Source organism: Mytilus californianus, unplaced genomic scaffold, assembly GCF_021869535.1.
Source record: "Mytilus californianus isolate M0D057914Y unplaced genomic scaffold, xbMytCali1.0.p SCAF_11, whole genome shotgun sequence".
Classification (NCBI taxonomy): Eukaryota; Metazoa; Mollusca; class Bivalvia; order Mytilida; family Mytilidae; genus Mytilus; species Mytilus californianus.
The window spans coordinates 7,220,611-7,244,087 of NW_026262593.1; positions in this window are offsets into that span (position 1 = coordinate 7,220,611).

Below are 23,477 nucleotides of genomic sequence, written 5' to 3' on the forward strand. Positions count from 1 at the left end.
TAACCCCTATATTCTATTTTTAGCCATGGCGGCCATGTTTTTTTTACGAAACAGAAAATAAAACACAAACTTTATTCTAGATACCCTACGGATCATTCAACTTAAGTTTGGTTGGAATTGGTTCAGTAGTTTCTGAGGAGAAGATTTTTTAAAGTTAGAAAACATGATAAACAAATTGTGTAAAATTGTCCATAAAGGGCAAAAACTCCTTAAGGGGTCAATTGACAAATTAACTTATTTGTAGATCTTATGTTGAGTTCACACGTAAATCGATTCGCATTAACTAATTCGAATTAGTTTAATTCGCATTCGAAACGTTTTACGTCCTAACGTCAATTCTAATATCGAATTGCAATGCGCGTCAAATTCGCTTTACTGTCCAAACGTCGTTATCTTTTAATTCGCATTATCAATTAATTAATTATCAATTAATTAATTGATTGATTCAAAAAGATTTAAAACAAAAACAAAAAAATATTTTATGGGCCAATTGCGTCTCCCGCCTTCTTGCTCTTGTATGGATTATTTCCCTTTTCAGTATTTAAACATTTCAAGATGTGTTTTATTTGTTAGCTAATATTTCATATCTATTAGCTTTATTCTATTCAGTATTCATATATTGAGTAATATTGACATTTGAGTTCCTTTATTTATTTAAAGTTTTCCACAATTTGCAATGTTATTCACTTTTGCTTACCATTTTGAAGGAAGTTGTTTAAATAAAAAAAAATGTTTACTATAAGTCTTCCTTGCCGACCGTGCGAGGGCTGTATAGCCAGTCAAGGTCGTTAAAAACTCCCATCATCAAGTCTTCCTATAAGTATCCCGACAACCGTCATCACTCTTAGATTACCAGCCGTGTCTTAAGATATGCAAAACTAAGAAAAAGCATTGGCTGACTAGTATGTATAAGTTGTGACACGAGGCCTTTATGTGACATTTTTCTGTTCAGAGTGGTATAATGCACTTTCACGTCAGGGTTCAATACCGATTGGATTGAAATTGGGATTTTCATATAATACTTTTTGACACAAATCAACTAAATTATACCTCGCTACCAATAATAAATCAATTGATCAGAAAGATAAAATTAAAAATTCAATGCATTTGAAGAAGAAACAAACTTTATGTGTCTTACAATGAATGTTCTTTGGAAAAAATTTTGAGCCTAATTGTGATTACTAAACACTGTTTGTCAACTAATAAAAAATTTAAACATTTCCCGAAAATTACGAACATTATTTGCCCATTTCTCAAATGTTTCGGCAAGAGCGCTGATCAAGTCTTTTATTCAACAACGCACGTTCGGCGCAATTTATGCCTGGAACTTTGATATATTGTTTCTGCTTGGCCTTGATCAATTCAAAACAACATAAGACCCCTATCTTGGTTTTTCCGCTCCGCAGTTACTCAGAGAGGAAAATATTGTGATACAGATGTTGAAATGTGTGTGAAACAGTAATGAATGACTATGTTGTACTGTTACACCACTGGCAAAGGCTGGGGGAGGGTTGGGTTCCCGCTAACATGTTTAACCCTGTCACATTCTGTATGCATGTGTCTGTCCTGTAATTAATGTGTTACATACTTGTTTTTCGTTCATTTTTTGTACATAAATTAGGTCGTTAGTTCTCTCGTTTGAATTGTTTTGCATTTGTCAATTCAAGGCCTTTTATAACTGACTATGCAGTATGGGCTTTGCTCACTGTTGATGGTCGTATGGTGAACTATAGTTGTTAATTTCTGTGTCATTTGGTCTCTTGTGGAGAGATGTCTCATTGGCAATCATACTACATCTTCTTTTTCAAATGACGTGTGCTGTATTCCTTGCAAGACACCAATATGGAGCACTTCGATCGCAAAAAAATGTTCAGCTTTGTTCTTTGTATTCTCATGAGACTAGTTTTTTCTGTGTGGATACAAGATAAGAGAATGAAGAGGAGAATGGTGCTACAAAATCAAAGACAGAGGAGAAAACGACATTTTTTTCGATCTTTGCAACGAAGGCGAAAAATGGCATGTATGTTGTTTGTTGATCTTGCTAGAAAGCCATGCACAGAAAGAGCGCTGTGGGCAAAAGAAAGAACAGTTGACATTTACATTGATGCAATAAGTGTTTGGTCAGATTCGGATTGGAGGCACCATACTAGAATTTCGAAGGAAACATTTAGTTTCTTGGAAGAAGAGCTAGGTCCACATATAAAAAAGAAGGATACAGTGATGCGATCGGCTGTTCCTGTTGGCAAAAGACTTCTAATGACTCTTTGGTATCTTGGTACACAGATGGACTTTCGATCTTTGGCCGCATTATTTGGGGTAGGAAAATCGACAGCGTGTAATATTGTACACGAAACATGCAAGTTCTTACTAAAACATTCGTAAAATTCCCAAGAAACCAAGCGGCTGATAATGTAGTAAGCGGCTTCGCCAACTTAGGATTCCCACAAACCGTTGATGCTATAGACGGAACGCACATACCTATAATTGCGCCTTCTGAGAACTCGAGTGACTTTTACAACCGGAAAGGCTATTACAGTATAATTATGCAGGCTGTGGTAGATCATTCTTATAAATTCATAGATGTACATGTCGGATGGCCTGGAAAAGTTCACGATGCGCGAGTGTTCAGACATTCTTCCCTTTTTGAAATTGGAAACCAAGGATTTTTCCCAGAGAAGGTGTTAAATCTAAATAACACACAGGTTCCTATTCACTTGATAGGAGATGCCGCCTACCCACTTCTACCATGGTTAATGACCCCGTTTAAAGGAAAACTATCGGAAATACAAGAAACATACAACTACAAACTATCTAGTGCAAGGATGGTCGTAGAAAATTCTTTTGGCCGATTAAAGGCCCGGTTTAGAAGACTGCTCAAGCGATTTGATGGGCAGCTTCCATTTTTGTTGGATGTTATTGCAGACTGTGTTATTCTCCACAATATTTGCGAAATCAACAAGGACGTCTGTATCGAAGAGTGGTTTGGTGAAGAAGTGACAAGGGACGTTGAAAATGCTAGGGCTATTTGCGGAAATTTCGAAGGACAAATAGGTGATGCTAAAAACATAAGAAAAGCGATAGCAGAGTACCTGTTTCAGTGAACGTAATCGTATGAAACTTTATGAGAAAGTATCAATTTGATAACATGTAATTAAGATTTAACTTCATAATATGCTCTGATAATTTAAAACTCAAAATATGTACGATATTTTGCATTAAAATAAATTAAATATACGCCAATTTTACACTTTTCCAAAAATACACAATTTATCCATTTCGAAAAAGTATTGTTCATTTGTACTCAACTTTTTTTGTCGGTCAATACAAAGTCATGTTTATTATTTGTTGTTTTCCTTTGTTTGTGTCGTAACTCTTCATTATGGATACATAGGTTGTCTCACGGCAAAAATAACTCACTGCAATTTGTATATAAGAAAGAAAAAATATAACGGTATTTGAGATTTTTAAAACCTCTATGGACAGATGTATTTATGCTAAACAATTTTACCAATTTGGCAAACAAAAGGTATGCGTGCTTAGTGTTCTGCTACCTACCCTTATTGGTATCCCCTACCCTGAAAGTTTTGGGTTTGTTTTACAATTTTTCATTAATCCCTCTTAAAGTCACAATGCTAAAAAGAAAATATCCACCGAAGGGGACAGTTATCACACATCCTTATTGTGTTTGCCTTATTAAGAATTTGCTCAAACATTAGATTTTTGCGATCCTCAAAATAAAATATTTTTGACCATAAAGTAACAGCTTTCATGTTTGCGAACGATTGAAAATTGTCTTGTCATTTTTCTTTAGGATACCCGAAGGAACATTAATATGAAGTTTGGGTTCCAATCCACTTTCTGATTTTTAGAAGAAGATTGTTATCATGATAACATCAAAATACTCAAAAAGCTTCAATAAAGGGTAATAAATTTGCATCTATTGATCCTCAAGAAAAAAACCCGGCATGGTCCAAGGATACAGATCTCGTTGTACTAAACGTTTACCCTGTTATAATTTTGCTCAATCTCAAGGCTTTTGAGATATTTGCAAAATAAACATGTTGTTTGGTCCTGTGGACCTTGTTAAATTACACAAACAATGTTTGACGACGGATAAATGATTGCCATGTATTGTTAGGCTTGTACAGGATACCCTAAAAAAAAATCACACAAAGGTTTGTTCCAGTCCGATTTGTCGTTTCAAAGGAGATGATTATTGAGATGGTAACGACTACTAAGAAGAACGTCAAATCAATTCAGATCAACTAAAAACAATGTTTGGAAATGAACTTTTGTACAAGCTTAAAATCAAACTAGTATTACGCCTAGCCTGGTATGCATAAAACCACTTAATATAAAAAAGAAGATGTGGTATGATTGCCAATGAGACAACTCTCCACAAGAGACCAAATGACACAGAAATTAACAACTATAGGTCACCGTACGGCCTTCAACAATGAGCAAAGCCCATACCGCATAGTCAGTTAAGTTCCATTCCAATAATAAAACATGCAGACAGATCTAACAAACTTTCTTATAACCTTTACTAGTTATCAACATTTATTTTTTACACTAAATGCGAAACTGAAAATCGTACAGTCATCATGTTTACAAGTTTGTGTACGTGTATGTGTCAAGGCAATCAAATGCATCCTGCATTTCAAAGAAATTGGGTTCTTGCCTACTATATCCGGATGCGTCACCACTGCAGTCGGCAGCTGGTTTTCCAGATGTTGTTGGTTGTGAATCATTTCAGGTAAACGCGGACGATATCTGCTGACCAAACATTGTGATCATCTGCATTTGCAGTTTCTGCTGCATGGCAAACATTTGCATTTGGAATTGCCGCTCTGATTGCACGCGTTTTTCTTCAATTATGTGTTCCTCTTTTCTAATTCTTTCTTCTTGCTCTAAAAACAGTTTGGTGCTGGACAATTCCATTTGCTTTAACGTTTCCATAAACGGACCTGAAAAGAAATTTATAATTACTAGTCATTGTGATGTACCTTTGATAGGCAACCACAATTTTATTAATCTTACTTACTTTGCTGAACATTTTTGCTGTTCACAGTTTATCTTTATCTATAATAATATTCAAGATAATAACCAAAAACTGCAAAATTTCCTTAAAATTACCAATTTAGTGGCAGCAACCCAACAATGGGTTATCAGATTCATCTGAAAATTTCAGGGCTGATAGAACTTGACCTAATGAACACTTTTACCCCGTGTCATATTTTCTCTAAATGCTTTAGTTTTTGAGATATAAGCCAAAAACTGCATTTTACCACTATGTTCTATTTTTAGCCATGGAGGCCATGTTTTTTGACGAAACAGACCAAAAAACACAAACTTTATTCTAGACACCTTAAGGATCATTTAGCTTAAGTTTGGTTGGAACTGGTTTAGTAGTTTCAGAGCAGAAGATGTTTGAAATAGTTTACACCGGACGGACGACGACGACGGACGCCAAGTGATGGCAAAAATGGAGCAGAAAACTGTCTTTTTCGTGAAAATGTTCTTCATCGAGAGGAATTGTAATTCATGGTATATATTTTGGCTTCACAATTTTTCTAATTTAAGCCGGTCTCTGACACCAGAAAAAGCAGTGTAACACCGCACAAAGTTTGTCTTTGATGTTTATTGCTACAAAAGATTACAGTTTTGTATATTTTAGTGAATATTTAAATTTTTCGTAACGATGTCAACGATGTTGATTGGCAATTTGCTGCTTGGGCTTTTTCTTGACGATAATACATCTGTCACTTTACCCAAGATTGATAAACAGTGCTTCACATGCTTCTTCAGGATCATAGTTGATTTGATATAATTTTGTGCGTACACACCCCGAAAGATTCGTGTCAAGTTTGGTTTTAACTGGACCATTGTTTGGATCGAGAGGTGACTATTTTTTAACAACATGGACGGTATTGTGATAATATCTCACAACATAATGATACGGGGTAAACATCAACGAAACAACACAGAAACACTAAAAAACCATAAAAAATACATCTATAGGTCAACATTGTTTACTGCAGTTTGACCGATGGAGAAGTGTTCATATCATATGTTCAGCTCTTTAAATCGGCAAAGAAGTAGACAGCTCAATAGAGACATATATACACAAATGACATCAAATTCTCAAAATAAAAAACGACAGCAACTGACTATAGTGTTCGTTACTTGAGAAGGTACGTTTACAATTATATGATGGAGAGAAATTTGTTATGTCAGCACTCTACAGTCCTCAAACTATTGTCACCGTTTTAATCTATCAAAAAGTAAAACTATATGTGTTTATTCGCTTTATGTTGTGTTTACGATATTTACTATCATTTACACATTTATTGATTGATTGATTGATTCATTTATTGACGAACATTCAGAAAAAACACTTTACACTACACTGTTCTGCACGAATAATAAATGCAAGCAAATCCGCCACATTTTCTAGTACTATACATGTACATATATTCGATTTACCCGGTGAATGCATTTATTCATACTTCATCAATCACATAAATATACAGTGTATGTAATGTGCGAATCCTGAAATGTCATTTTTACTGTATCCGTGATGAATTTCTGATGTAGAATGATAAATAAACAGACGATAAATTCGTGATTTTTGAATAAAATAAGAAATAATAAATAATGTGTACTGTTTTTATAATTTCATGATATAGGTATGAGATGCGGACGGGTTTTCATCGCGCCTACAGCCATCCAGGTGCAAAATTGATACACAAATAGGTAAATATTAAGAACAGTTCATGAACAGAGCGTGCAATAGATTCAAAAGTAGCAGTTAAGTTTCATTTGCAGGAAAGTGTACCTTTTGACATAATTATTAATGTTGTATAACTTAAAACATGTTTTGTTATTCAGCTTGCTGAAATTGACTCAAATTCCACTATACTGTTTTGGCCCCCAAGGGTGACTGGGGAATAGAAGTATGGTCACCATTGGTCTTCCTCCGACCGGCAGTAAAACCCGTGCTAAAGTGGGGCGTCCGTTTGGCTGTGCGGGATGTACAAATTTGCAGCCACGTCCGGTCAGAATGGGGACGTTAAATCCGATGCCTCGTGTAAAGAGAGTGCCACGCTCTTTGCACGTTAAGAACCCTTGCAACAACTCTTAGAGGGGCCCGTAGGTGACCTGTTGCAAGGCTAAATTTCTGTCCCTATCCAATATACCCTCATTTCCCGTGGCAGTCTAAATTTCTCCGACCATAATCCCTTAATCTATTACAGAACCTACCTATTGTATTTATTGTGAACTTGTTCTCGTCCTGAATATGCATGAAATATTTGCCACTGGACGTTAAGCAACCAACAATCAATCAATCACTATACTGTTTTCGTTATGCGATTCATGTTTACTGTCGAATAATGATACTAGACTTTCATTTTCACTGTAGGGCGACTCATTTTTATTGTACATGCGATGCATTTTCACAGAAGGAAATTAATTAATTTTCTCTATATGAAGTCTTAATTCAGCCAACTCTCTAACAAAATTTATGAATTCAAAAGGAGAGATTATATATAAAATTGAGAATGGAAATGGGGAATGTGTCAAAGAGACAACAACCCGACCACAGAACAGACAACAGCAGAAGGCCACCAACAGGTCTTCAATGCAGCGAGAAATTCCCGCACCCGGAGGCGTCCTTCAGCTGGCCCCTAAACAAATATATACACTAGTTCAGTGATAATGAACGCCATACTAAACTCCAAATTGTACACAAGAAACTAAAATTAAAAATAATACAAGACAAACAAAGGCTAGAGGCTCCTGACTTGGGACAGGCGCAAAAATGCGGCGGGGTTAAACATGTTTATGAGATCTCAACCCTCCCCCTATACCTCTAGCCAATGTAGAAAAGTAAACGCATAACAGTACGCACATTAAAATTCAGTTCAAGAGAAGTCCGAGTCTGATGTCAGAAGATGTAACCAAAGAAAATAAACAAAATGACAATAATACATAAATAACAACAGACTACTAGCAGTTAACTGACATGCCAGCTCCAGACTTCAATTAAACTGATTGAAAGATTATGTCTTCATCATATGAATATCAGGCACAATCCTTCCCGTTAGGGGTTTAGTATCATACCATCATAACATATATGAGAAGAACATAACCCGTGTCATGCCAACAACTGGTTTTTAAATAAATGTGTTTAGTGCCGATGCAAAGACCGTATAAGTGAATCAATATTAACGCCAAAATATATATACTAAGTGAGTGAAAGTATGAGGTAATATACCAATAAATTCCTTAAAAAATGGCATTTATTGCTAATATAGTAAATTCTATTTTCTCTTATAATTTGTCCAGATTAAGATCTATATATAGGATAAAATTTATCCCTTCCTATGACATGTCATCATTGAATACATATATCTTGAACAGTTAAGCCAATCCACGCCACCGAAAAAGCAGAGTTTCTGTTTCGGTCTAAATCTACATCGCATACTAATAAATTAAACGTTCTTTGAGCTATTTTCCTAATGCTTGTAGTTTAAAGGTGTGGTTGGCTTACTTACTTTATTTGTATAAATGTTTGCTTAAGCATTGTAATTAAGATTAAGTAAACATTTATACAAACAAAGCAAGCAAGCCAACCAAACCTTTAAACTACAAGCATTAGGAAAATAGCTCTAATGGATGCATCTTACATAACATAGAGCATTCCCAAAACGATCTTCATTTCATGATTGAAAGAGTTGTAACGTTTTCATCTCGCACAAACAATGGCCTTACATTTGACATTTATTAAAGTCTGATTTTTACTGTTAGTCTAATTTGTAATTTGTTTTACTTTCACTAGATGTTTAGAGGGAGGTTAAAGATCGCAAGAAACATATTTAACCCCGCCACAATTCTTTGTGCCTGTCCCCGGCCAGGAAACTCGAGATCTAGCCTTTGGCTTGTGTTTTTTTCTTCAAATTTTGATCTTGATTGTCTCAGAGTTACTGTTCATTTTGCTATAACTGAGTATTCATTTTAGGCACCAGCTTCAGTCTGTCTCCGGATATAGGGTTTCCCACTATGTGGCCTTTTGCTGTTTATTTTCTATTTCTGGTCGAGCATTTACAAAACGATCTTCATTTCACGATTGAATGAATGGAAACGTTTTCATCTTGCACAAACAATTGACGCTTGGACCCGGGGGGGGTTCACTGAATATACTTTCGGGTATAACTGTGCCGACAGCACTTGTCAAATCATACCCTGTTCTAACCAGAAAACATTGAAAAACATACCCTGTTCTAAACAGAAATATTGAAAAACATACCCTGTTCTAGACACGCTCAGAAAATGTATACCTTGTTCTAGACCTATATGTTCTCATAGGCGGATCCAGGGGGGGGGGGGGGGGGGGGGGCTGGGGGCCCGGCCCCCCTTTCGTGGGAAAAATTTGGTTGATTATATAGGGAGTCATTGAAGCATGACTGGAGCGGCAAAGCTGATAAAAACCATAATACACTTATATGAATGCGTGACCTTACTTGGTGTACAATGCAAGAACGGCTGTGGCCATTTTCTGTTTATTTTTTGTTTTTTTGTTGTTTTTTTTTAGCTGGCACTATTGTACTAATAATATATTAGTCCTAGATGTTAGTTCCTTTCGGAACTAAAATGTAAGCTGAATATTTTATTTTATTTTGTATCAAGTTTAGCTCTGAAAATTAACTTTATGAAGTCTGTATCTCAAAAAATTGTTTTAAAAAATACCAAACTATTGTTCTTCTCTTTAGAATCGTTGTGTTTCTCAAAATCTTTTTAAAACAATATTGGTCAATCGAATCCAGAGCAATCTTAACATGAAAACGAGTGACATATTATCTAATCTTAATTCAGATTTTTAACTTTAATAGTATTTTTAAACGCAGCATAACATTAAACTCATCATAGATACCAAGACTTAAATTGTGTACGCCAGACATGCGTTTCGTCTACAAAAGACTCACCAGTGACGCTCGATTCAGAAAAGTTAAAAAGACAAAAAAAAAGTATGAAATTGAAAAGCATTGAGAACCCAAAATTCCGAAAGGTTTTGCCGAATACAGCTAAGGTAATCTATTCCTGGGGTAGAGATTGCTTTGACATTGACAAGAACACCATGATGGAATCTGCAAAATATGTGAAATTGGACGCATATTTTGATCTGACCTTCGGCTACTTTAATGAAATCGGCTGGAGTGGGTAAACATTTAGCTAATAGATTTTAAAATTTTTGGAGTCAAGAGAATTATTCCTAAATTAAAATGTCATTAGAACTGACTTTAAAGTTAAAAAATTAGGATTTATAAAAAAATTACGGATGTTCACTGAAAAAGATAAATGCATGTATTAAAAAGATAAATGGACGATATTTATCTAAACGCACGCGAGAACACCTGTATCGTTTTAAAAGACCCAATAAATTCAAAATTATCATTTATCAACATCTTAAAAAGTACAATCATCCTATCAAATATTTAACAGTTCAACCTTTATAAGTAGTAAATAAGCAGCCTGGTGAATCTCATTCAAAGTTTGTACGATCACGGAAAATAATTGAATTAAATTGGATTAAAAAATTACAGACAGTCTACCCTCTCGGTCTTAATGATAATATCATGGGAATTGGTAATATATCAAGAACCGATTCTGTTAACATTTTGGATATAGTTTCTAAAACTGTTCGTAAAAACCGTTCTCATGGGCGTAGAAAAAAATCGCAATCAAAGAAAATTTCGGACCAACCATACAAATATTTCGGACCTAATTTCTATTTCAAAAAACAACGGCAGACATTATCTATTAACCAAGCTCTGTTATTTACCTATAGATAAATTAAATAAAATTTTAGAGGATTGCAACGCAATTTCATATTGCAGTCCTAAGTATGAAATCGTTCAAATTATAATGGCATATTGTTATTCTAAACTGTTTCCCAAAATTGATCGCCCTGAAGATCATAAAAAACATTTTATTAAAATAAAGTATGTCAATAAAGGTTTTGATTTTGTAGATATTGCCAGTATTTTTAACGACCATTCTGTTAAAGAACAAATTCCTGGATATTTTGATAATACTGAACTCCCTCTTATTTGTTATATTTATACGAAATCTACCCAGAAATTTGTGTTTAATTATAGCCAAGTCTGTAAAGATGTAAATATCAGTGAAAATACACCTACGTCATGTAATTGTAGTAATTCCGAATACATTTATGGCCCCATTTCCCATGTTATTACAGGAGACCTTAACATCGTTCGCGACCGAGAGTTAAAATCATTCCTCAGTAAAGGACCTACGAAAACGATATCTGTAACAAACATAAACTATTAGCTACTTCTTTACAAGCAGAACCAAATACAATAAAAGCCCCAACTATGTACTGGCTTCCTAAGCTACACAAATCACCTTACAAATATAGATTTATTTCGTCTTCAAGTCATTGTTCAACTACTAAATTGTCTATTCTACTTACTAGTACACTTGGTACAATCAAAAACCTGATAATAAATTGTTCAAATAAGGCCTTTGAAAATAGTGGAATTAATTACTTTTGGAGTGTCAAAAACTTGTTGGAAGTACTTGATAAATTACATGCATATATTGGTGATTTTGAATCTGTTCAAAGTTTTGATTTTTCTACCCTATATACCACTTTGCCTCATATTCTTATTAAGAAAAAATTCACACACCTAATTAAATGGGCATTTAAAAAGTCGGAATGCGAATACATATGTTCAAACTCTTTTAGGTCATTTTTTAGTAGCAACAAACAAAATAACTATGTCAATTGGACATGCTTTGATACTATATCTGCCCTTGAATTTTTACTTGATAACATTTTTGTTCGCTTTGGAGATTCCGTATATCGTCAACTTATCGGAATTCCAATGGGGACTAACTGTGCACCACTTATTGCGGACCTGTTTTTGTATTGTTATGAGTTACAATTTATGACTAAAATCAGCAAAGACCCATCAAAACAACATCTGATACAAAAATTTAACAATACTTTTAGATATTTGGATGATATATTGGCTCTCAATAATGACGATTTCAGTATGTATACTAAAGAAATTTATCCTGTTGAACTTACTTTAAATAAAGCTAATAATAACAATGACCACTGTCCTTTCCTCGATCTTGATATCTATATCATTAACGGGAAGCTTAATACAAAAATTTATGATAAAAGAGATGATTTTCATTTCCTATCGTTAATTATCCATTTTTAGATGGTGACGTTCCCTTGTCACCATCATATGGTGTTTATATATCTCAACTTGTACGATTCGCTCGTGTATGTAACAACGTATTAGATTTTAGCGAGAGAAATTTATGTATTACTGAAAAATTATTACACCAGGGTTTTCGATATCATAAACTAGTCAAAACATTTACTAAATTTTATCATCGGTACAAGGACATCATTCGTAAATATAACTCAACATGCAGACATCTTATACGTTCGGGTATTTCACATCAATTCTTTTATGGTAATATTCTTTACAAAGCACAAAAATGTCAGTATTCACCTCAAAAGCTAACAAAACCTGTTGTCAGGTCATTAAAGATTGCATATTTTGGCTTTAATTTTGATTCACTTATAGGGTCTTTGCATCGGAATTAAACACATTTATTCTAAAACCAGTTGTTGGCATGACACGGGTTATGTTCTTCTCATATATTTTATGACGGTATAATACTAAACCCCTAACAGGAGGGATTGTGCCTGATATTCATATGATGAAGACATAATCTTTCAATCAGTATTTGAGGCCTGGAGCTGGCATGTCAGTAACTGCTAGTAGTCTGTTGTTATTTATGTATTATTGTAATTTTGTTTATTTTCTTTTGTTTCCTATTCTGACATCGGACTCGGACTTCTCTTATACTGAGTTTTACTGTGCGTACTGTTGTGCGTTTGTTTTTACTACATTGGCTAGAGGTATAGGGGGAGGGTTGAGATCTCAAAAAACATGACTAACGCCGCCGCATTTTTGCGCCTGTTCCAAGTCAGGAGCCTCTGGCCTTTGTTAGTCTTGTATCATTTTAAATTAGTTTCCTGTGTATAATTTGGAGTTTAGTATGACGTCCATTATCACTGAACTAGTATACATATTTGTTTAGGGGCCAGCTGAAGGACGCCTCCGGGTGCGGGAGTTTCTCGCTGCATTGAAGACCCATTGGTGGCCTTCGGCTGTTGTCTGCTCTATGGTCGGGTCGTTGTCTCTTTGACACATTCCCCATTTCCATTCTCAATCTTATGTAAAAAAGTTATAAAACGACGTCTTTTGAAATGCACATTTATAACAGACTGAACGACTGGGACATCAGATATTAACAGACCATAACATATTACAAGAAATTAAAATGAAATGAAATTTCAAACCAAAGTTCTCTTCTGACCTTATTTTATGACAATTTGAAATGCAACTTCACTTACGGAAGTATATATATTTTATAATTAGCTGGATAAGAATTTTGAAGATATGATATCCTCTCAGATATTGTTACAAACATCTAGGTACAAATTTCAATGATTAACTTTTAAGTATGAGTGCACCAACAGGACTGTTTTATATCAGTTTTATGTATTTTCATAACCGATTTAAATCATTTTCGTCTATTTGAAAAGAATCCTCACCAAACAGCGATGCCAATACTTTATAAGCTTTCATTATTAGTTGTAATACGATATGGTAAAAACATAAAATATTCTTTTCGTCTCTCCCTTTTTAACCTTCGCAAATTGTTATCAACTAATATATGTATTAATATATATTTTTTTTAACTATAAATCTGTTAAAATGTCGCGTGCATTGTGGATGTTGTTTTTAACTGTCCTAACTTCATCTATTGGTATAATTGGACCGTTTGTCTCAGTTTGTATTTGTATGTAGGAAATTATCTTTTGGCAAAAAATATTTGAAAGAATATTCTCGAACCGTTTAGCAATTTTTGTAATTGTTCTGACAGTACTTCGGTACTGACATGATTAATAACAAACCTCTCTAAATTTGGCCGTTTATAAATTTGAAATTATAAAGAAACTAAGGTTTCAACTCCATCAGGCAAAGTTGGCCTTAGACGGATTTGGCTATTATTTTAGGTCATTTTGTATTATCAAGCTCTTCAACTGTTTCGGTTTTATACATTCTTGGCTTGCAAATGTTCGGCTTTGAGCGTTCCTGATGAAGGTAAATCCAGAAAAGCGCTTCGGACACATTAAATTTATTCGTATTGTTTTCATTTTTTACAACACTGGGTCGATACCTCTGCCGGTGGACTATCAGTTCCCGAGGGTATCATCAGGTCAGTATTCAGGACTTCGGTACTGACATGATTAATAACAAACCTATCTAAATTTGGCCGTTTATAAATTTGAAATTATAATGAAACTAAGGTTTCAACTCCCTCAGGCAAAGTTGGCCTAAGAAGGATTTGGCTATTATTTTAGGTCATTTTTGATTATATAGCTCTTCAACTGTTTCGGTTTTATATATTCTTGGCTTTCAAATATTCGGCTTTGAGCGTTCCTGCATGATGAAGGTAAATCCATAAAAGCGCTTCAGACGCATTAAATTTATACGTGTTGTTTTCATTTTTTTCTGACTCTACCTAATACCAAAAGAAATCTATAATATGAAAATAAGAAAATGTGGTATGATTGCCTATGAGACAAGTCTAAACTAGAGTCCAAAATGACGTAGAACTTAGCAATATATGTCACAGTACAGACTTCAACTATGAGCATAACCCATATCGCACAGCGCAAGCTATAAAAGGCCCAGAAATGACAAATGTGAGACAACTTCAACGAGAAAACTAATCGCCAGATGTATGTACAAAACAACAAACGAAAAATGAATATGATATACAGCAAACTACGACAAATGAAAAATGTACAAGTGAGTGTGTCTATATACAATAAGTCAAGCTCAAAATCGCTCGAGTCTTAAAAATGCTAACAAATTCATCAGACACTATCAACATTATGTCATCATTCAAAATTCTACAAATTATACAAAAGGTTTATTATACATGCAACAAAAACAACAGTTAACAAAGTTCCTTACTTCGACAGGCAATGAACTTTTGTGGGGCTCTTTTTTTTATATCTCAACCTTGACTTCCTGGTTTTAATCTCAAGAAACATAACAGAGCATTTAATTAGCACAGGAAAACACCGAACACTAAACTAAGAGTTTAGATACGACACGTACATTTCATGATGAGACTAGTATGGTTCGGAAAATAATCTTGAGAGTTTCTGTTTAATGTCTCGATTACCGTTCTGTATTGTTTTATAGAATATGGCACAGTAAAATTTAAATGGTTCCTAGCGAATTGAGTAAAGTTTAACATTTGTTTGATTCGAGCGTCACTGATGAGTCTTTTGTAGACGAAACGCGCGTCTGGAGCAAATATAAAATTTCAATCCTGGTATCTATGATGAGTTTATTTACAACCACTGGGTCGATGCCACTGCTGGTGGAGTTTTAATTCCCCGAGGGTATCACCAGCCCAGTAGTCAGCACTTCTGTGTTGACTTGAGTTATCATTGATATGTTCATAATTATAAATTAACTGTTTACAAAACTTTGAACTTTGGAAAATAATCCTGGTATCTATGATGAGTTTATTTAGGTATGTTGAATACGAATACATGTATATTGTGGTATGATTGTCAATGATACAACCATAAAAAAGACCATTGGACATGTACTTGTACATAGTAATGATATAAATCATAAAATACACTCTTCGATGCCGGGAAGTAGTCTTTTAATGAATTATGCAAATGATACAACATAAAATTGCTTTAAGCAAGTTGACCTCACACGGTTCTTCCAGGTCTGGTTAACTATAGATTATTCTATTATGTTGATGTTTTGAAACGGTTTATGTGCTTCGCTTCCAAATTGTTTGGTCTCGAAAGTAGCTGAAGGTACTTAAGCAAATTATATGTATGTATATATATATATGTATACATATGGAACGAGGATTTTAAACATTGAGTTCACCTTAGAGGTATCTGATGTTATATTTTTTGACAATTCAAATTACTTGTTTAAGGTTATTTCAATCTAATAATTTATTATCATTTTATTGTTATCTATGGCGTGTCAAACGTTGCAATATTCACAAAAAAGGAAATATATGTTCATAAAATTAAATAGTCGTTCGTAAAATCGAGTATATGTTCAGAAAAACAAAATATATATTCAAAATATATGTTCTTAAAACTTAATAAATTTGCATCATGGGATACCTCGTTGGTTCTGCATGGGAAAATGATGGGGGAAAAGTGTTTAAATTTACTAGCATTAGGTTCTCCCTTTTGTGTACCCTACTGAGGAGAAGAATGATATGTTTTGGGAGCACTGATATTGGATGTATGTTAATATATATGTAGGACTCAAATCTCTGATGGGTTTCAGATCTATGGCAGATTCCTAATCTTTGGTAAATATGACGTCATGCCATCCTAAATCTATGGCAGATTTTTTAGAACCCTAATCTATGGCAAATTTTTAGTTTCTTAATCTATAGCGGATTTCCAGCTTTCAAATCTATGGCAGATTTTCTGCAAATAGAGGACCAGACACGCCTTAAACAAGTGGAAATGTCCAAAGGTTACGAAAAAGCTGCTTTTGATTAAAAGTAAGTATAAGAAAAACGGATTAGAGGTACGACAGCGGGAGCATATCCATAACAATTTGTGAACATTGAATAATGGTCAACCAAATCGTGATGACAACCATAAAATGTTCTTAGTAAAGAAGTGATACACACTAACACAGACTTTAGGAGTGAAATGATGTGCTCCGGGAGAATAAGCATTTCCTACTCTGTGCATGGTACCTGGTTGACTGTCATTTAATCAAGTCCCTTAACAACACAAAAATCAGTTCCTATGAAAATAATTAAACGTTTTGACTTTTTACCGAATATTTATTTGAGCGTTAATAAATCGTTTGAACTAGTGACAATTTAAGTCAAAGTCCTGTAATGACTTGCCTCAAACAAATGGCTTTCTTAAAAAATCCTAATTTCTCCAACTGTACAGTTATACGACATCAATATAGCTGAACATAATGTAAATAGTTATTAGAAATCTATGACAGATGTTTATTTTTAGTTTCCAAATCTCAAGAAAGATTATTTGCTACAAAAGTACAGGTAGTCGCTGTAATATAGCTGGAAAATGCTGTAGATTATGTTTAAAACAAATTTGAAGAGTACCATAGGGATAAACAAAATAACAAGAAAACAGCTTATAAAAAAAAATATGAAAGAAAAGCAAAAAACATCACAGTGATCACAGTAAAATCACGTAAAATCAAGAGACTAGGCAACACCAGAAACACGGATGAGCGGCAGAAACAATCGCGAAACATAAACACCGAAAACAACAAAAACATATTCATTTCTGTGAAATTGCCTGCAAGCAATTTTGCGGCTATGAATGACTATGGGTTTGTTCGCTAGTATTCTTATATCATCCGAATTATCTTCTCATTTGCAAGGATTTTCGATACCGTAAACTCAAATTTTGAAACACAATTTTTTTTTTCAGAAATTCTGAAATATAATAATTAATTTATGGATTAGGTTCCTAAAAATCTGTTCTTTTCTTTTCCTTCTACATAACAATACCGTCATCGTTAGCGGCGTCATGAACATTACAGTTGACACTTTTTCCCGGAAAATTACGTAATAACAAAATCTGCCATAAATTTGAAGAAAACAAAAAACTGCCATAGATTTATGATTTGTTTGGCGTTTGTGGCGTCATATTTACCATAGATTAGGAATATTCCATAGACCTGGAACCCACCATAGATTTGAGTCCTACATATACAAAATGTCCAAATAATAGCCAACGATAAATCTTACGAGGCGATGGATCACATAAATATGATACAGTACACTACAAAATATAATATATAATAAACAAGTCTAAAAGGGTACAACATCACCAAAAAAATAGTAAAATCATGAACAAAGATTAAATATTTCGGATAACTAATATCCTTCATCAGTAAGATATCAAATGATTCTTATCTTGACATGTGGTAGTCGAACTGAAATAATAATCTTGATCGTCATACAAATTATCACGAATCAATACGCTGGTAAATTTTTTCAATATAGATGTTTGGAAGAGAAATAAAATTCCTTAAAACTGTGAGAGTCCTGTACTGAAGCCTGAGTTACAGGAAACAAGTGATGGTAGGGACTCATTTTATATTTTTTCATTAATGCCCTCTGGGGAAACTGTCCTTAACTTTCTTATCCAAAAACTTTCCCGAGCAAGTCTATCGGCCCTTGACCAACCCTCGTTATGGTCTTTGATAGTGATGGTAAGGTTTTTGAGATCAGCTTGGGCGTGCCAAGGTGATCTCAAATGACGACTTACGGGGAGGTCGGGCTTGCAGGTGTAGTCACTTCGATGACCATTCATGCGTTTGTTGAATGGCTGTTTTGTCTCGCCAACATACTGCATGCCACATCGACATTGAAGAACACACATACAGTCAATACTTGATAGACGTGTCTGCGTATACATACATCCCAAATTGTCAAAATGCATAAGTATGTCAGAATGTGTATAAAATAAAATAAGAAGAGTTCCTCTATGAAACTGCTAGTATTTCTTATTGATGACGATTGGATGAAGTACATTTAGTTCCTTTATCCAAAAGCTTTCCTGAAGCTGTCGCTGGAAAATTCTTTGATAGTTTGGAAATCTTTTCAACTTTAGCAATGCTGCTCAGGAATGACACCGAAGCTGTTTTGGAGAAATGGGTGGTAAGTAAGAACACATGGAGTCCTATTATTTTTATTTTTCTCTTTGTATTCTAACAGTTTACTCCTTGTGATAGTTTCCGCTTTCTGAAAACTTGTTTGAATAGTTTTGTGTTTATATCCCCTTCTCTCTCCAAGCGGGTTTCGAGTTGACTCAGTCGTTGTTTTGTTGTTTTTGTGTTGGAACATATTCGCTTGACTCTGAGTGCCTGACTGTACAGGATGCTCTTAGTACAGTGAGCAGGATGGCAACTTTTTGGGGACAGGTATTGGTGAGTATCAGTAGGCTTAGAATATAGGTCTGTTGTTATCATGCCATCTGTTAGGGAGCTGGAAGTATCGAGGAAGGTGATTTTGGATTTAAATCGCTCATGAGTAAATTTGACACGTTTATGTATGTTGTTGGCATGAGTGATGAATGTATTAAATCCTCATCACTTTTATTCCATTTCATATCCACATCATCTATAAATCTATACCAGGAAAGCGGTTTTTCGATCGAAGATTCAAGGAGTTGTTTTTCTAATTTGTCCATAAATATGTTAGCCTATGATGGAATCATTTTGGTACCCATAGCAGTTCAATTAAATTGTAGATAATGATCTCCATCAAAGGTGAAGTTGTTGTTCTTTAGTACCAGTGTGAGCATTTTGAGATACATAAATATATATACATGTATAATATGTGTTTTTAGCCGTGTATCACCTTCACTGGTGATCCAAAAGATGGATTTGTCGTAGAGTTGTTACTTGTTTAGACGTACTTATCAAAATAATTATTTCTGAGACTGCATCATACGATACTTTACGATAGATAATTTAGCTAATCTTCAATCAATTCCATCTTCATGCCTAATATATCATGTACTGTGTTACAACTGCATATTCTACTGACGAGGAAAGGTAACACTAGGCCACCGAAAGCTGATTTTTTTTAGTCCAATCTAGGTGGCCGAGTGGTCTAGAGCGCTGTACACAGTGCAGGCGGTGTTGTCTCGATATCTCAAAAGCATGAGTTCGAATCCCGGCGAGAGAAGAACTAAAATTTGCTTCCGCAAATTTGCAGATTTAACATTGTTGTGCTGATATTTAGAGTAATTATATATATATATTCTCAAAAAAATTAGAAATATTGACACTGACGAAGGCTATTTATTCAGTCGAAATATTTGTCAACACGATTTTATAGCATCATCTTCGTATATTACCATCTAATTATCTTAGTACCGTTGCGCAAATCTTTAGACTTTAAATTTTTTTCTTATCTGCTTAGTATACGGTCTACATATGTATATCATAGACGTTCCGATACATATTAAATTTGCTTTTCCCCATAATTTTCTCAGTTCTGGTCCGGCATTTAGTCCGGGTCCGGGTTGCAGACCAAATTAAAGTTCGGGTCCGGAGTCCCGCCCGGTCCGGGTTCTGTTCTGTTCTGTTCTGTTCTGGTATATTTGTTGTGCTAATATTTAGAGTAATTATATATATATATATATTATCAAAAAAATTAGAAATATTGACACTGACGAAGGTGTTGTCTCGATTAAATATCCGGGTTTCAGAGCGTACCCAATCAAAAACACTGTTACAAATGCAACGAGGAATCCTATGATACAAATTATTGAACGTATTTATAAATTTTTAAGAACATTTATTTTACTTTATGAACACATATTTTTATTTTTCTTTAATGAACATTTTGTTTTTATGAATATGTATTGAACTTTTCATGAATATATATTTAACTTTTTATGAATATATATTTAACTTTTATGTCTTTTGAACAATAATTTATCTTATGAACATATATTTCGTTTATGAACAATTGTTTGTTTTAATGAACATATATACATTTTTTAAGAAGAAATATTTGTTTTATGAACAATTTTTTATGTTTTATGCATATATATTTTATTTTATGAACACATATTTTGATTTTGTTAACCCTAACCCTAACCCTAACCCTAACCCTATATATTTTGTTTTTATGAACATATATTTGTGTTTACGTACAATTATTTAACTTTTTGAACATATATTTGATTTTTTTGTGAATATTGCAACGTTTGACACGCCATAGTTATCTATATCATTATTATCCTTTTTGCCTACTCCTAACTTAGATTTTCAAAATATCTTATAGTATTAAATTATATTATTATAATCAATATCATTTTAAACAGGAAGTCAAATATTTGTTGCTTGTGACGACACCCTTGAATGCAGCCAGACGTTGTATTGTATTCACGGCAAGTGTCGATGCGCAGAAGAAGACTACTGGACAGGCAACGCTTGTTCCCCAAGTAAGTCTAAAACAGCTCTATACGAAGCCGAAATCGGAAGTTATCCGATTAAAATGAACTTCAAATAAAGTCACAAAGAAAACAAATGAATGTTTATTTGATTTTTGAACCTCAGTGTAACCTGTAATATTAGCAATACTACCGCGGAACCCTGAATCGCGCCTGCAATTGCTGATGTAAGTGTAAAAGTGTTATGTTGACTGCTAAGAAACAAAGTCTATTTATCAGGAAAATACGGGAAAACTAAAACCTTTTTTATCTGATACTTTTTCTTGATCTGGAAAAAGTTTCTCTCCAAATTTCTTCTAATTCCATAAAGGTTTTAAAAAGTAATTGAAGTCTGAAAAACTTTAACCTTAGACTGTATTTCAATTTCAATGCTAATAACAAAAACAGTCGACAAATAGTATGCAGACATTCTTGGGCAAGACATACCTTGGACAAAAGAACCTACACAAATATACAGAATCTATTAAGCTTTTAGTGTCCTTAAAGGTACAATCTTCAGTATTCAAAACTCTAAATACATTGCCTTGTTTAATTAACGTTTATACATGCTAATATGTGGGTTTTTTTTCAGGAACAAACATCAGTTCACCATGTAACACTTCAAATGAATGTTACGGTAAATTACTCTGTCGCGATGGAACTTGTCAGTGTGAGGCCTTTTTATACTGGGATGGTACTAATTGTTATAATAGTGAGTATTCAAGTTAACTAAATTAATTTCTAAAAATCCCATCAGAACATCATCGTTATTGACATTCAATAAAAGATTAAGACGCTAATTCAATATTAAGATAAAGTGTAATATTGAACGTTTTATCAACATATTCACCTTGGTTTTTTTTTTAGATATAAGGTCTGAATATAGATACTGTATATCTTAATCAGTAAATATATTTTATTTTATTTTCTCCAGGCATACTTTATTATAAAGTGATAATCTTTTAAAAATGTTTAAGTTGACTTTAATTTCAAAATTATACAATACGTGTATCTCATTCATGCTATATCCATCTTTATACGTGTTTATAGGTCTTTCAGAGCCTTGGGTCAATACAGCTGCTGGTCGACTCAGTGTCAGTCCCTGAGGGTACCAACAGCTCAGTAGTCAGTACTTCGGTACTAACATGATTTATAAAATACCTTTCTGATAGTGTCTGCTTATAAACTAAGATATAATTAAGAAACGAAGCTATTATTTTTTGGTCCTTTTTGGTCATGTAGCTCTTCGCCTGTTCCAGGACCCATAAATCATTGGCTCCGAAATATTCATCTTTGAGCGGTAACGGTCTTGGTGAGGATAAATCCAGAAAACGCTTACGACGCATATATTGTTATTTTAATTATTTGTTTTGTAAGTTTGGTTAGATTAAGATCAGTTCATCACAAATATATTGTCATCTAAATATTGATCAAATAAAACCTGAAGTAAAGGGGGAAGTATGATAGCCATTGAGCTTACAAAACTAGTAAAATTATTCAAGATTTTCAAAATTATGTTAATTGTATTCATTAATTAATAGATTGATATCATCTGTACACTTTAGTACAGAAAGGCCACTTGTGATATCATGATGATGTCATAGATATGTCGATATTTGCATATTTGACCTAAAACATCCAATTTATTATTCGAAACATAAAGGTCAAACTACACCGGGCAAAATATATTGGCTTAGCCGTATTTGGCACATTTTTCAGAATTTTCTGTCTTAATAATCTTCAAATTATTGATACAACAGAAATAGTTAAGTCTTCCTCATATCTTGACATACATCTAGAAATTGACAATGATGGTCGGTTGAAAACAAAACTTTACGACAAAAGAGATAATTTCAGCTTCCCAATTGTGAACTTCCCATTTCTATGTAGCATCATTCCAGTTGATAAGATATTCCAGGACTTGTATTTCCTATCATCATTTCCTTGGTAGAGGGTTGCTGCTCACAAGGAAGCTATTAAACCAAGAGTTCCAGGTGGTGAAGTTGAAATCGCGTCACTTCGTGAATTGTACGAACGCCACGAGATGTTTGACCGTAATTCAGTGGCGGATCCAGGGGGGGGGGGGGGGCGTCCAGGGGTTGGAACCCCTTTTTTTTTAACGATCAATGCATTTGAATGGGGACATATAGTTGGAATCCCCCCCTTTATCCTGGGTTGGGAACCCCTTCTTTTAAAAATGGCTGGATCCGCCCCTGGTAATTGAACATCCGTTTCACAGATGACAGCAGATATGTTCCAATTGTCGTACTACAATCCTGTCATCTTTTCCCCTTTTCCCCGAATGTAACCTTCCGAATTAGACTTATGACCCGGTTTGTACTTACATGAGAAA